The sequence below is a fragment of the Mirounga angustirostris genome, unplaced genomic scaffold (genome assembly GCF_029215605.1).
Source record: "Mirounga angustirostris isolate CCGP_5_RB_7025 unplaced genomic scaffold, mMirAng1.0.hap1 SCAF_4, whole genome shotgun sequence".
Classification (NCBI taxonomy): domain Eukaryota; kingdom Metazoa; phylum Chordata; class Mammalia; order Carnivora; family Phocidae; genus Mirounga; species Mirounga angustirostris.
In genome coordinates, this window is record NW_026991712.1 from 109,390,152 (window position 1) to 109,404,682 (window position 14,531).

The 14,531-nt window shown below is 38.9% G+C and overlaps 1 protein-coding gene across 1 annotated transcript in view; it reads left to right on the top strand.

The window, feature by feature from the left end:
- The window catches only part of DPYD (dihydropyrimidine dehydrogenase), an 800,443-nt gene that overhangs the window by 741,418 nt on the left and 44,494 nt on the right, over positions 1 to 14,531 (top strand). The gene's annotated exons all lie outside the window — the stretch shown is intronic.

The window sequence follows — 14,531 nt, forward strand, 5'->3', positions numbered from 1 at the left end:
TGAAGTTTCCCCATCTTGCTGACCATGGCAGATCCATGCCTTTTTATTTTTCCTTTTAATAGAATATCTACAGGAAAGTCTACACATTTAGAAGGAGGATATTGACCAGAAGAATGCTCATGAGTTGAGCCAGTATTTTGTGCAAAGATAATTCTGGGTTCACTTAAAACACACTGTCAAATGAGTAATGGAGATGCTGAAGAAGACTTATAGTCACTGGGTGCTACAGAAACTAAAATTGCAAATATAGTAAAAAGTGGAATAAAAATGCTACAATGGAGATGCAGTCAGTAGCGTCGCAGAGCAGAGAAGGGGGGAAATCCTGGAATAAATACAAGAGCCTATGAGCCACAATTTGACAGGAGAACCATGTTTCAGAGGGTGAAGAAGTTCAAGAGGATTCAAGGTTGAGCAGGGTGTGCAGAAGACCATTAGTTCCTCCAATGCAGCTCACAGAAAGGGTATGTGGAGCAGTGTGGAGGGGGACAAGGCTGCAAAGGTGAACTAGGTTGAGATGGTGAAGAGATGTTAATTATAGGCAAACAATCTGGGACTTAGTAGACAGGACAGAAAAGGTTGTTTATTTAATGGGCTATTTAAGGCTTTCTTAAAGGCATCGTGATCTTGTGGGGAATTTGAGTGAGAAAGGCTACATACAGTCAGAAGAGACTGATTAAGAAATTATGGAAATAGGCCATGTGAGAAAAGGTCAAGGCTGAAGCTAGGGAAGAGCAATGAAGAGGAAGGGTAGTTGTGGGTGGGAGAGAACAGAGAGGAGAAATGCCTGCACTACACTTGATGACCAACTAGGGAGGAAAAAAAGAAAGGGTAAAGATGATGCTAAGGTTTCCAGTCTATGTCTGTGTGATTAGGTCCATGACTGTGACAAGGAAGACGAATAAGCAGTATATATGGGAGGCAGCTGAAAATCTGAATCTAGAGCTCAACAACTGAAGCATTTTAAGAGCATAGCAGGATCTTGTGGAACCAGGATCTGTAGACTTTCAAGAATGCTTATGGAAGGACAAGCTCCCCAAGGAGCACTATTGGTAACTCTGGACTGGGCAAAGTCTGGTGCGCTCCAACCAGAGGGGACAGTACAGTTTTATTTGACATCCCACCTCCATCCACACTCTAAATTCTCTCCTTCCTAACAGATATTACTCTTCAGCATACAGAATTAATACTGTTTTAGGAACTATTGACTTTAATCTTCAGCAGGGGAAAAAAAAAAAAACCCACCTAAAACCATCAAAGTTTGCATAGTACTTTCCCAGACTAGTATCTATTGCTGAAACAGAAGGGCTCTGAGTCAGGTCGCGAGAGCCTGATATACTGCAGTGTTCCTGACACACAGACAGACAGCAATCCCTCCCCAGGTCCCGTAAGAGCACTTTACATTTTCTTCCCATCTTTCAGCTCATAAACATGTTTCTCTTCAGAACACACACCATATGCCATTGGAAAAGGGTTGTAAAGTTTTATAGATATATTTGAGAGTATTATAAGAGTATAATAAAGCAAAAATAATGCAAAGGAATGGGAATTATTGAACAATGGAATTAAAATATTAGGCACGGATAACTCTAAGCATATTCAGCTTCTGTTTGTTTGTGCAAGTCATAAAACCCAGAACTCTTGTTTAGTTCAAAGATATGAAGTCTTTGAGTTGGGCTTTAAAAAAGAAATCAACAGTAGGTATACTTTATTGAAAGCTTATAGGCCAGGCATTAGTAAATGAGAGCTAAAGGGTATGTTTCTTATTATCTCAAATACCATATATGAGGCTCTGTGTTTTCTGAGGTGAGAAAAAAAAATTTTTTTTTGCACTTCCTTGGGATTTTTTTGCAGGCTTCCCTTTTTCTGAAGGGATTAATTACATTCATTCGATTAGCATTTATTGTCTGTGCCAGTGAGAGTGGTTGAGGATGTAGAATACAAACAATAATTTTTTTTTTTAAGATTTTATTTCTTTATTTGACAGAGAGAGAGATAGCGAGAGCAGGAACACAGCAGGGGGAGTGGGAGAGGGAGAAGCAGGCTTCCCACTGAGCAGGGAGCCCGATGGGGGGGTTTGATCCCAGGCCCCTGGGATCATGACCTGAGCCGAAGGCAGACGCTTAATGACTGAGCCACCCAGGTGCCCTCAAACAATAATTTTTATTACCGAGGAACATGTATTCCAACATGTACCACCTTCATTTATTCATTTATTCCTTTATTCATTAAGCATCACTAAGTACATAGTACTGTGTGCTTGGTTCATGCAAGATCAACAATACTTACAAGGTTTAGTATTGCAGGTTCTAACAGCATGTGTGGGGGTGGCTTCTGTTTGATACACTTTTTCCATAATCCAAGAGGATGTCTAAGGGAGCTTGGTCATGAGTTGGTGTTTCAAAAAAGACACAACAGAGAGGCACACAAGATAAGGAAATGACTCTAAAAATGGAAAATTTGAGGTCAGGGGTCTCAAAAGGACTAGAAAAATGTGTAGCAGGTAAATTGAAATTGGAAGGATGCCAGTAGGGAAGTACAGTAGAGGCTAATTATTGGGATTTTCAACCTGATGTGAGTAATAAAGCTTAATGAGGATGGGGAAAATGGTTTGACAATGACCTTTCTAGCAACCTTCAAGTTGAGCTTTTTAGAAGAATCATTTAGTATGTCATAAAATAATTTTTTAAAAAAGAAAACCAGAATGGGATGAGAGGTGTTTCTATAGCTTTGTAGAAAAAAAAAAGTTATATGCAGAAATATTGTGTAGGAAGATGAAGCAAGACTCAGCCAGGCAATGAGGGTTTTACAGCTCTGCTCATAAGCATCAATAGTATCCTTTGTCTACCAAAAATCTAATGCTGTAGCCTAGTATTCAAGGATCTCCACTGCTGAGACCCCAGCTCCTTTTCAATATACCATCAACAATACTACAATTTGTCACAAACCCTGAGCTCCAATCAAGCTTTTGTCTGTGAGTTCTATGTTTTCTGTTTTCCTTTCTTCTTTTTACACCTTATCTTGTGGCTTAGAATGTCTTTTCTCTTTATGCCATGCTGTCCAGACTCTGCACATGCTTTAAGGCCTTGTTCCTATTCAGGAAGACCTGTCTTGTCTCTCCAATCGGATATATTATTTCCCTTCCTACTTTGATGATAGTGTTCTTTAAGCCTGTCTTCCCTTTTCTAGTAGACTGTAAACTCCTCGACAGCAACACCCAGGTATGATCTCTCTAGTTCTTTCCACAACCTTGCAGAGTGCCTTGTACATAAACAAAACTCAGAAATATTTGTCGAATGAATGAATGGCTGTCTAGGCAGAACAATGCAGAAAAGTCCCAAAGAAAACATAGGATTTGAAAAAATTCCAAGGTACTATTTCTAAGGGATTAAAAAAGAACTGAAATGGGAAAATCATATGCAGAAAGCACATAAAAGATGTAGTTTTTACTACCCATTCATTCATTTATTTATTCAACAAATGCATTTAAGCACCTCTAGAGAGGCAGGAATAGACAAGGGGGAAATTCGGTTCCTGACATAATGGAGTAAATGCTATGAATGGGTTAATCCCAGGTGTTATGGAAATAAGTGTTAGCAGGGAGTGCTTCCCAGAGGAGATAATATCAAAGCTGAGACCTAGAGAAGTAGTAGGCATATGCCATATTAAGAATAGAGGGAAAGGGGGTGCCTGGGTGGCTCAGTCGGTTAAGTGTTCATGATCCCAGGGTCCTGGGATCAAGCCCTGAGTTGTCAGGCTTCCTGCTCAGCAGGGAGTCTGTTTCTCCCTCTCCCTCTGCCCCTCCTCTCACTGAGGTGCTCACTCTCTCTCTCTCTCAAATAAATAAAATCTTAAAAAAAAATAGAGGGAAGGTAGATAAGGCCCAGAGAACAGCATGTGCATAGACTATGAAGCATGGGATTATTATGGAGCATTTGGGGACTACAAGGAGTTTAGTTTGGTTGAAGATTAAGTGTGGACAAGTGGAAGAAGAGGCCAGGGAGACAAGCCAAAGCAAGTACTTGAGAGCTTTCAAAAAGACATTTATATAGAAATGTTTTATAATCTATAGATAATAAAAATTATTAGGATGGAATCAAGATTGTCAAAGTTCTACTGAAGGATATTTATCAGATATTCATATTTAGAAGTTACAATCTAAAGACAAGATATCCCAAACTAAAGCATTTGGGAACTTTGTGCTGAAAGTGAAGAAATGGCCATTTCCCCTCAATTTTTCCAACTGTTTATCATTTAATACCACATCTGTTCAAATGAGGGCCAAAAAGAGCAGTTCTGGAGTCTCATATGTACAGTAAATTTCATTCATTTTTATCCTGAATATTGAGAATCTGTGACAAGTCAGACAAGAGCAAAACTAAAGTTGATTGTTGAACTATTAGGTCCTCAAAAGGATTGATGATCCATTAATAGTCCCAAAAGAAAGGAGTGATGTAAATTATTTACTTACTAAACTGAATTATTTCCAAGCATCTTAAAGGCACCCATTTATATAAAAGTAAGTTACTGCTTTTCATAGTTTATTCTGGCTTGTTTAGTAGATTGAGTCTCTTAAACCCCAGGCCTATGCAAATACTTAGCATAATTCTAACAATTCTATCTACTAGAAAGTTATAAAACTAGAATTTTTCTTTCACACCCATGTAGGTGGTCTGAGGTTTTATTGAAATCTGCTTAATTTTCTATGTCAAGTGAGATGCTTTGTCTGAGTGATTAGAGAGAATCAGAGTGTCTAAGATGCAATACATTTTTGTTTGTTTGTTAAAACAAAATTATGTCATATAACTAAGTCTCTCTCTCTCTTTTTTTAAGATTTTATTCAACCATTTGACACAGAGAGAGAGAGCGCGCAAGCAGGGGGAGCGGCAGACAGAGTGAGAGGGAGAAGCAGGTTCCTCACTGAGCAAGGAGCCTGATGCGGGGCTCCATCCCAGGCCCCTGGGATCATGACCTGAGCTGAAGGCAGACGCTTAACTAACTGAGCCACCCAGGAGCCCCAAGATAGTATTTTGAAAAGGAGATTCACCCACACAGAATAGGAGACATAGTCATATGTGGCCAGATTCCATTCACCTTACACAGGAAAACAAACAAAAAAAGTGGTTTATTTCTTTCTCACTAGTTAGTTTATTGTAAAATAATCCCTGTAAAGACTCCAAAATTAAGGATAAAACAAAATTATACAAGTTGTGGTTTTACATCACTAATTCATTTCCTCCAAACGTTATTCAGGTGAGGCTAGAGTTTCTCTTTCACATAGAGAAAAAGTTCAGTACTCTCTACCTTCCTATGTGAGACCCCATAGGTTTTTAGAGAGTATGTGTGGTCCCATAGTCGGCAGATCAAAGGAGTAAGTCGTCTACCTAAATTCACAAGGCAAAGGCCACCCAACAAATCACTAAGAGATGATCAGAAAAACAATTCTTTGTGTGGATGCACAAGTATTTGAAGCAGGAGGAGAGTGGGAGTGGATCACCCAAGGTGTCCAAAGATGTGGGCAAATTTTAGTAGCATCTAACTTCTCTCAGTGAACTTACATTCATTGAAACCAAATATTTTATCCCTTGTATCTGTCCAAATAGGAGGAATAAACTCCAAATGGACCATGGAGGCTATATTTTTTCATCCTTGGTAGACACTGAAGCATGTTTAAAGAAATAATATAAAATGCAAAACACAAAATCTTAGGTGGACAGTGACCTGTTGAATCTGTGCTTGGAATGAATCTAGTTCTTTGGTTTCCCTGCACTGTCCCTTGGGAAACTGTGCCTCTCTGTGTTTTTAAAGTTACTCAGAAAAGTTACTAAAATTATCACGTTAAAGCATTGTGACCCAGTTAACATGACTATTTGCCTTTTCTCATAACAAAGTATTAAGAGAAATAAATAACCTAAGGGTTAGGAGAATTATTTTATTAGGGACCAAAAGCTGGTCAAACTAATGAAACATTAAAATTCCAGAAATCTATGCTATTTGGAGCAAAGCAGGGAAGCCATTTGCTTTTGGCAAAGTGATAATTATAGAAGAAGTTCATTATGAAGATTTCCTCTGGTTCCTACACATCAGGCATTGTGTCATTCCAAACCATAAATTCACGAATTGATCAGTGACTTTCACACAGAAATCGAGAGTGCACAATACTTCTCCCAAAGTTGCTTAATGAAACAAAATCCAAGCAGAAGTGAAATTCAAGAAATTCCATCATGATTTACAATGCAGGGATGGAACTTCACAATGGCAGACCAAATTTGGCAGGGCCCCACACCTGTTGCACATTGACCTGAATCACCTAGGCTACCTCTCTGTGCTGCAGGGTTCAGAACCTGCGCCATCCTGACAACTCAGGAAACGTGTCTGTCTAAACACAGCTAAAGTGGCTAAAGAGGAAAGAGGATGCTTAGGATATTGTTATGAAGCTTTCAAAAAATCTCTTAAAGATTAGATAGAAAATACAAAAATTAGGGAAAGATGAATGAAGGAATAAAAACACAGAAGTAAATGTTGATATACATTCATGTATGTTTTCTTGGCCAATAAATGCTCTCATCCATTTTTAAAGCATCTAAATTGTTGATTCTCTTACATTCAAAGGACCAATAAAGAAAAATTTCATAAATAAGCTAGTATATAAATGTGATGTCAAGGAGTGTATGTATTTTTCTTCATATATTTACTTTGTTTATCTGATTTAGAAAATAAGAGAGTCCTCTGGGCTATTGAAGGTACTATATTTCAAACCCTATTCAATTGAATTTTTACTGGTTTTCTTAAACTTATTGGGTAGTACCAATTTCAGAGGATAATAAAGGACCAAGTCTTGATGAACTGATCAAACCCCAGCCTCAATATTAGAAGCAGAATTTATTAGAAAAATAAATTTTAAGTACAGGAAGTGTGGTAAACTCTTTGTGTGTATATCTTAGTACTGACTGGTATATAAAGTATAGGTTTCTAATATATAAAAATACCCAATTTTCAGAATCCAAATGAGGACCTACAATGTTATTGTTAGCATTAAAATTTTCAGTCTCTAGTTCATCAACTGAAAACTGAAGTTTTATCTTTAAAACTTAACTAAATGTGTCAGGACCATGTTTCACTATTTCCTGGCCACATGGTAGTTAACCTTGACTTTCAAGATAATAGAGGATGGTCTAACTAGATCCCAGTGTAGAAGAAAAATGTCTGAGGGAATAGTCAACCTTATATTTAGACTAATCAGAGCAGTACAACTGAGGACTAAAAAACCAATCAGTGAAGGGGCACCTGGGTGGCTCAGTCAGTTAAGCGGCTGCCTTTGGCTCAGGGTCCTGGGATCGAGCCTTCTGTCAGGTTCCTTGCTCAGCATGGAGACTGCTTCTTCCTCTCCCTTTGCTGCTTCCCCTGCTTGTGCTCTCTCTCTGTTAAATAAATAAAATCTTTTTTTTTTTTTTTAAAGTCAACCAATGGCATAAAAGAGTCACAAAATGATCATCCACTAGTCTCTACAATAGTCATACTCTTCTTAGGTCAAAGTACGGTTTTTATTGTCAGTTTTCAGAAAGAAATGTAAAGAGAGCAAAGATAGTTAAGAGCTACTTTTTTAAAAAAACTAAAGGTTTAAATGAGTGAAATAAAGAAAGATGAAAGCAATGGGGTTTCTAGAGCACAGTATTTCAACAAAATTTACTTGTTTACTCTCTTCAGGCTGACTTTTGGTAATGCACACAGAGGATAATATCAAATAAAATTGATTCTAACGAAAGTTAAAAAGTTTGGTTTGGAAAGAAGGAAGAATTTCTTAACCAGTGAGAATACTAGAAAGATTGATAAGCAAAGTTGCTGTCCTCCTGTCTAGGAGGTCTTTGAAAAGCAAGTACATGACTCTGTTCTGGAATATTCAACTTTTATCTCTTAATAATTAGAAGTTAGATGAATTCCATAGTTCTTAAGGTTTATAGTCTAGTACTTATAAGTATTTATTTACCTGACTAATTATATTTACCAACACCCCTATTACTCCCACAGAAACAAAATAAAATCAAACATATTTCCTAAAGCATAGACTTCTGAAGGAGTCTATCCTCTCCCTAATAGCTATAGGTGTTTCCCAAATAAAATAATACAACCTGTAAAACCCAGTCTCCAGTATGATTAGCCACCTATGAATTTAGAATTATGTCGCTTTTTAACCTTCCTTCTAGTACTCATGTCTATAAGGTAAATGGACTACATGAGGCTAATTGCTATTTCTCAAATGCATTCTGCTTCTCTTGACACCATGGTTCCCATTTATCTCATCTCTGCTACTGAAAGCATTGTCTTTCAAGATATAAGATAGTATATGCCATGTCCTGCTCTGGACTTGAAACATATAAACTAACCTCCCTAGATCATAATCTACCTGAAGACATAGGCCAGGATGCTGTCTCCCCTACAGTGCTGCCATGGACATATGCCATAATGGCCCTCACTCAAGTACTTTACTTAAAGTACGCTGGACCAGTAGCTGAAGGCTTGTGTCAGACTCAAATCAGCTAGGTGTATCTCTGCAACACACAAATCCTCAGCTCTGACTATTTACAAGCCCACACTTCAGCTAATTTCTTGTCCTGGGTTTGGATTTGGCTTCTTCTCTTACACCAGACTTAATTCTTGGGGTCCTAAGGGTTCTCAGAGCAATAGGTGGTTTTCTTTTCTTTCTTTCTTTTTTTTTTTTTTTAAGATTTTATTTATTTTAGAGAGAGGAGGAGGAGGAGGAGCAGAGGGAGAGGGCCAAGCAGACTCCATGCTGAGCACAGAGCCTGATGCATGGCCAGATCCCATGACCCCAAGATCATGATCTGAGCCGAAATCAAGAGTCAGACGATTAACCGACTGAGCCACCAGGCGCCCCTTTGAGCAATAGGTGGTTTTCTTCCCAAACACAGTCATTATGCAGATCGGCCTCTCTGATCAGAACCCCTCTACATGGGGCCTCAGTTCTGGTGTGGCAATCAAGATGCAATGCTGCCATTTCCACACACAAGATGTGGCCTCATAACATTTTTTTGGGAAACATATTTATTGAGCACCTACCCTGTGTCAAACACTGTGCCATGAGGATAATTTAGCGAACAAATTGTCATTTACATTTTACTTGAGATGGAGATGGACAATAAACAAAATAAATAAATTATAAAGTAAGGGTGAAAATCACAAGTGCTAAGCAGGAAAAATAAAGGCATGGAAGGAATACAGGTATGACTGGGAAGTGGCCAGAGGCAGGAAAAAATTTTCAATTTAAACAGGATGGTTAGGAAAGATGATATTTGAATGAAAACTTTCAGAAACGATTCCTTTGACATGAGATTCCTTTTGAAAAGACAGCAGATTCCTCCCCCCTCGTGGGATCTTCCGCACCTTTCCAGCACTGTTTGCTGGATGGTATTGATCTGGCCTCTGTCTCCTATGAAAGCATAGTGCCCAAAGCAGTGTAAGGCTCTGTCTGCAGGTTATTCTCAAGTTCTGAAATACAGAGAGAAAAGAGTCAAACAGGAGAGTCATTTTTTGGTGCACTGACGGAAAACACAGTGATGTTCATTACTTAGAACTCTCCTCAGGGATTAAGCATGATTAAATAGCCCCGGTTTTACTAAAAATGACCAGGTTTCACCACCAAATATACACGCCAGACGCTTGGCATCCCATTTTTGTAGGGTTTCACAAGCATCTTTAGCAAAGCTAACAATGTAGGCCCAGATTTCTTTCTCCCTAGAGACACTACGCATTTCTCCAACTTGCTGTGTTCACATTGATTTCAAAAGGAGCTTTGCACTCACAAGAAAAACACGGAGGGCTTAGTGTGTGACCCATGGTTTTTACAGCCACACTGTTAAAAGAAAGGGAAGAAACTCAAAGCATTTTCACATTTTCACATTGACAGGAATTGGCTGTTTTGACAAGCGAAAGTCATGGCATAGGATTTTTTTAGATAAATTAACAGAATGAAAGTGCTAAATTAAAATTGCAACATTGATTTCCTTTTTAGCTCAGCTGTGCATTATATAAAAGGGTCAGAGGAAGGATTTATTATGGGCGATGAGTCTCTGTCGTCCACTAAGAGAGACCAGTGTATAAAATAAAGTTGTCCATTTCAGACACCCTTTGTCTCCAAGGAAAGCTGTCTAGGAGGCCCACGGGTGGCAGAGGCACTGAAAGGAAATGGAAATTGATAATCGGTCCTGTTAGGCTGATTCTCTGCATGTTCAATTCATATCCTTTTGAAAAGAAGAGATTAAGATGAAACCTCATTGAGGAATACACATTTCGAAGAAAATAGAAACAAAGGTTCTGCAAGGCTATTTCAGTTGGTGTCAAATGTGAGAACAAGGCGACACAAACTTATATGAAGAAAGGGCATTAACAAAATCCCCAGACAAAGAAGAAGCTAATAGCAAATATATGCAGCCGCCTTTGTGGATGCTCACAGGAGAAGTGGTACAACTTGATTTACAAAGGACCTGGATAATTATTTGTTACTTGGAGCCAACGCTGCTTCTCCCTCTGCAGAGGGCAGGCACTGACCATCTGCGTGTCTTAGTTTTGCTTTTGTGTGGCTGAGAATTAGCCACATTTTTGTGTCTGGTAAGCTTTGCATGAAGAGGTGTTTGAAGCACTGGCTTTGTTTTGTTTTAAATCTTTAAACTGTTCCCTCAGCTTCAGTCAGAGGATTATTGCACATCTAACCACAAATAAATTGAAATATCAGCTGAAGAGAGTGCATGTTGCTCACTGATGGAATAATGGACGGCAGGTGGTAGAGGGTTTTGTTTTCAGGAAAGAACAGGAGGCTAGAAGTGACAAGAGTGATTCTGAGAGAGGGCTGAAACTGTCAGGATGGAGTCATGGGGTCAGTAGTTCCTGAGCTGACCTTTTTAAACAAACCCTGAGACGACCTTTTACTGCGTCCTCACAGCGGTAGAGCATTCATGCCAGAAAGGTTGCCCCTCCCTCTAGATATTGAGAGTTTGAACAAAAGCATATTTTCTATGATAGGGCCCATGTTCAACGCTTCACTCACAGGGTAGCCTGACACTCCCTCTCCTGTCAGCCTGTGACACAGCGATCCTACCTGCTCACCTGCTCCAGCACACGCACGAGCACTTGAGCTATCCCTTAACGCCTTTCTACCGCTTCTGATATCATCTCCTTGTCAGATCATGGAAATCGAGGGACTCGGCAGCAGCGCGGGACACTCCGTGTGCTAATTTCCATGTCATTGCCTTGAATGGTGTTCTAGCGTGAGGTGCTACACGGAACTCTTAACCTGACTTTTGGGGACACGCTGAAGGACTGAGATGTGTTGTCAGTGGTATGCAGTGCACTTCCTGATGTTTGCGAGCCAGAGTTATAGAAGGCACAGGGTCGGGCTTTCTTCTCAAATACTGTTCTCTCTGGCCTCTGTTACGTCGCCAGAAATCGCAAAAAATAATGCACCTAGTGTGCATTATTAAATAGTGCTTCCTAGTGTGCTGAAGGCTTTTTGTTCAGAATTGCCAGGATCTGAAGGCGAGGACTGTTTGTCTCCAAAGCCTGTGAAAAACAATGAGGGTTTTTTTTGCCTTCACCACTAAATAATATTCTGTTATTCGTCCTCCCATTAAAAATGTTTTACGTGTTGATAGAGTCTGTCTTCCATCCTGAGATGTGCCTTATGGGAGCTGTGCTTCTTGCTCAGGTCAACATGCAGGTATGGTGTTCATCCTCGGATCTGGGATTCCAAAGCCATGCACCTAAATTTAGAAACTTCTTTTCCATTTGCAACTAGCCCAGTCATTTTCTCACTAAATTTCAACCTTCACGTGACCTGGTCTAAACCACTGAAACATAAATCATTAAAAACAAACAAGGCTTTTAAAAGTTTTGAAACAAATTCAAGTGACTATAAAGCTTAAAGTTAGATTTTTTTCAGTTTGGTTCTATGTATTTCTCTCACCTTTTGAGTAAATAATAAAAGGAAAATGTGGTGAAATATCCCTTGGAAAAGACCTAATTTTTGAATCTGGCAGAAAAAATAATGTAAACAAAGACCTAGAACCTTAATCTCCTGATCTTCTCTTTCCAGACATGGTACTCTTTTCTTTTCTTTTTTTTTTTTTCTTTTCTTTCTTTCTCTTCTCTTCTTTTCTTTTCTCTTCTCTTCTTTTCTTTTCTTTTCTTTCTTGAGACTCTTTTCAATGGACATAGTTATTTCCTGGTACTCAAGCAAACAGAGAAACTTAATAATGTAGCTCATTATTGCTGGACCTAATTTTTGATGTCTTCCCCATCTCTGCCCCTTTGCAGAAGCCAAGAAGTACAGAATCTATTGTATAATCATCTATTGTTTTCTACACATGTATATTTAAGGTCTATGTGCTGGGAAGCCAAAGTTTCTGGCTTGAAAAAAAATGTTAAAAAGAAAAAGAAATTCAAAAAGCATCCAGGCAGAAGGTTAAGGGCAGGGGGAAATAGAAGGGAAAAGAAAGAAGGCGTTTTCACAATAGAACCTGAAGATTATAAAGAAAGCTCAGGATGCCCAGAGAAATGAAGGTCACCCTGGACTGGGAGGAGATGTAGCAGATCTACCAGGAACATCTCCTTTTCTTGGGTGTCAGCAAGGTCTTTTAGGAATAACTGAAAAGAAAAGATCAATGAATGGATAAAATTATCATTAGAGCTCAAAAAAGGAGAAGTAAGAATATATTCTGTAGAAGAATGGAAACAGAACTGTAACCTCAGATACAATCGGGGGCACCTGGGTGGCTCAGTCAGTTAAGCGTCTGCCTTCGGCTCAGGTCATGATCCTGGGGTCCTGGGATTGAGCTCCAGGTTGGGCTTCCTGCTCAGCAGGGAGTCTGTTTCTCCCTCTCCCTCTGCCCCTCCCCACCACTTGTGCTCTCTCTCTCACTCAAATAAATAAATAAGTCTTTAAAAAAAAAAAAGAAACTATATAACCAATAGTCATCCATAGAATTGGAAAGCAAATTTTTAAATTTACCATTCAGAAGGTCTCAGGAACAAGTAGTTTTGCAGCTGAATGGCTGACAGTTTTGTTAGAGTTTCTATGTTATTTAAATAATTCCAGCTTTTATTTTATTTTTTTTAAAGATTTTATTTATTTATTTGACAGAGAAAGACACAGCGAGAGAGGGAACACAAACGGGGAGTGGGAGAGGGAGAAGCAGACTCCCTGCCGAGCAGGGAGCCCAATGCGGGACTCGATCCAGGGACTCCAGGATCATGACCTGAGCCGAAGGCAGTCGCTAAACCAACTGAGCCACCCAGGCGCCCTAATTCCAGCTTTTAAAAAGATACAGAACACATGCCCTCCACATTAAAAACTAATGATGTACTGTATGGTGACTAACATAACATAATAAAAAAATAAAAAGATATAGAAAATTCCCTAATAGATTTATGAACCTTGATCAACTTTACTACCAAAAACCAAATAATACTAGAGTAAAAAAATATAGACTAATTTCCACTTACGAGTAAAGACACAAAGTTGTAAACCAAGTAATATTAAAAATTAAATCTTTGATGTTATAATGAAGCTAAAAGCTCCACGCAATAGATCCATATAATGGATTAGGTTTGTCTTCTGATCTTCTCTTTATTAACTTGATAGAATGTGGACAAACCCCAGTAGGTACTAGGTTGAATCAGCATATGAGAAAGATGGTAACTGCTTGACCTAGCTTCCTCTAGGCATCCTCTGCAATTACACAGCAATAATAGAACTTTCACCTATGATTCGGAAGTAATCTTTTAGTGAAGACTGTTTAGGGAAAAAAGGCTTTGTTCATCCACACATTCATATACACAGGACTTGAAAGCATCAAATAAACGAGTAACTCTTGACAATGATAAGGCATTCAATCAATAAAGGTTTTATTTGGGAAACCTGTAGTGTTAGTACATTCAGCCTGTCAGAATGCTTTTTATCCTGGGGGGACTTGAAGTTCTTAGTCAAGCATCTGCTAGGGTAGATATTAGAAGACACTAACCAAAATCAGTAATTCATCTACACTACAAAACGTCACAGGAAGGAGATTATGTACAAAAATGAATTCTGTGAGAAAAGCTACCCATTTCTCTCCTTTCACACTGGCTATATATATCCAGGCCTCCTAAAATGGTGTCTTAGTAAGACACACCATAGCCGCCCTTTAGAAGGTATCCAAGATCCACTGAGTTTGGGTCTCCTCACTGCATAGTGAGTCAGCTAGAGAGATCATTGCCTAAAAAACTCTTGGTGCTCAGTAAACATTGGTTTAACTCAATTGAATCACTCAGACAGAAGATTATCCAGACTTCCAAATCACTTTCCTTCTCCTCTCCATATACAAACATGTGTACAACTGAAACCACTGATTTAAAAACCATTAGATAGTGCTGAACTCTGTCTACTCTATTAGCTTAAATGAATGTACCTTACCTTTAGGACTATATTCAGAAAAATGTTTAAGCCTCAAGGTCAGGGCACCTGGGTGGCGCAGCTGGTTAAG